This window comes from Limulus polyphemus, unplaced genomic scaffold (genome assembly GCF_000517525.1).
Source record: "Limulus polyphemus unplaced genomic scaffold, Limulus_polyphemus-2.1.2 Scaffold1712, whole genome shotgun sequence".
Lineage (NCBI taxonomy): Eukaryota > Metazoa > Arthropoda > Merostomata > Xiphosura > Limulidae > Limulus > Limulus polyphemus.
In genome coordinates, this window is record NW_013667322.1 from 71,833 (window position 1) to 74,162 (window position 2,330).

The following is a 2,330-nucleotide window of genomic DNA, read 5'->3' on the forward strand; positions in this document are numbered from 1 at the left end:
CCTACAGGAACTTGGAGTCTCTCAGGGCTGTGTCTTGAGTGTCACACCTTTTAGTGTTAAAATTAATGCCATCACTACAAATCTCCTCCGACTGTTGCAAATGGGCTCTATGTCAATGACTTCCACATCTCGTGTCAGTCGTCAAACATGAGGTTTATTGAGCGGCAGCTTCAGGCTGCCCTCAATCAGTTGTTGACATGGACCACTGCAAACGGTTTTAAATTTTCTTTTTCCAAAACCGTTTCCATGCATTTTTGCCACCAACGGGGTCTCCACCCCGAGCTCCTTCTCGGCGATATAGTTATTCGTGTGGTCCCTGAGGCAAAGTTCTTGGGGCTTATCTTTCACTGTAAGCTTAACTTCATTCCACACATCAAGCAGCTATGTGTCAAGTGTGCAAGGGCTCTGAACATCCTCCGTGTCCTCTCTTCCAGCTCTTGGAGAGTGGATCGATGTTCTATGCTCAAGATTTATTGTGTCCTGATTCGATCCAAACTATGGTTTGGTTTCGTCTATGGTTCTGCCAAGACCTCAGGCCTGAAGATGCTGGACCCCATTCACCATCTGGGGCTTTGGCGGTGCTCTGGTGCTTTTTGCACTTCTCCAGGTCAGAGCTTGTACACTGAGTCCCATGAACCTTCTCTTCACCTCTGTAATTTGCAACTTTCTTATGCTACTAAGCTTTGATCCTTACCACAGCATCCCACCTGGGATTGTGTCTTTCTTCCTCAGTGGGCAATGCTCTTTCAGAACAGATGGTCTGCTATTCCTCCATTTGGCCTTTGTATCCGGGCACTACTGGCTGAATTGGGTCTGGCATTGGATGACATTGCTGTCCCCAATGATCAGCCCATTCCACCATGGCTTATTACCATCCTTTCATATGACTTTTCCTTGAGTCATCTGAGGAAGAGGGATACTCCCGATTGGAAGTACCATCTTCTTTTTGCTGAACATCTTTCGAGCCATTCTTCTCTTCCTATTTACATGGATGGTTCCAAATTGGGTGACTGTAGGTTCTGCCATGGTGTGCTGTGGCTCTGTAGTTGCTCACAGTTTCTATGTTCACTGCCGAGTTGTATGCTATTTCTCTTGCCCTGAATCATGTAGAAGCTATGCAGTACAGTAATTGTACTATTTACACTGATTCCCTTAGCTCTGTACTGGCCCTGGAATTGCTTAATGTTAGTTCTCACCTTGTTCTCGTCGATATTCAACACCGACTGGCCAATTTTCTCTATCTTCTGCTTCCATCCAGTCTTTCTGGAAACCTGACCACGTCGGTATTCATGGGAACAAGCTCGCTGACGCCACAGCTATGTGCTCTGGTGCCCTCACGGCCGTGCCTGTCCCGTACATGGACTATGGTCCTGTCTTCAAGGCGTGGCTTCGTGCAAGTTGGCAGTCGACTTGGGGTGAACAACGTCATAACTAGCTTTTCCAGATCAAACCTTCTGTTGGTCTTTGGCCGTCTTGCTTCCGTAAGGATCGGAAGGAGGAAGTTGTTTTGGCAAGGCTACGCATTGGCCACAGGTTTTTAACCCATCATTTTCTTTTATCTGGTATTGACTCACCAATGTGTAGCCAAGTCACGATAGCCCACATTTTACTGTCGTGCCGTCATTACGACCATGAGTGGCGGCACCATTTTAGTCACGTATTTTCTAAGAGTTTACCCCTGACGTTGGACAGTGTCATTGATAATGGTGACACTGTCCGACTAGATTGTATTTTTAAGTTTTTATGCACTATAGGTTTTTTAATTGAATATAAATCGTTTATCGACATATTTTGGTTTTAACTCGCTCTATTTTTACATTTTATTATAATTTACTGTCACTGTTTTTACTGGTTGTTTGGCACAGATAGCCTCGTTGCTTTGTGCCACAAAGCTCCAAACAACCAACCATTCTGTTGTTCATCAGCACAGAAACACTTTTATAATCTGATATTTTTTCAGTTGTGATAGCCTGGTATTAATTAGGTATGTTGGTGGAAGACCTTTCTGAACTATGTTCCATGTCTGGCAGCTTCTGGATCAAGATTGGATTTCTGATGGATTTTTACCCATTAGTCAAACAGTACAATCCTCTGGTAGGACAGCATTAAGTCTATAGACTTACAATGCTAAAATACAGGGTTCAAATTTTTGCAGTGGATACAGCAGATAATCCAAAGTGGCTTTGCTCTAAAACAAACAAACAATACATCCACACTTCACTGATTATAGCACCAACAGTAACAGCTCGACCTATTATTAACAAAGAGGCAGAAAAGTGAAGTCGAGGCAATCAAGCGCCGGCAAGTTCCTTTGTGAGTCAATTAAAATT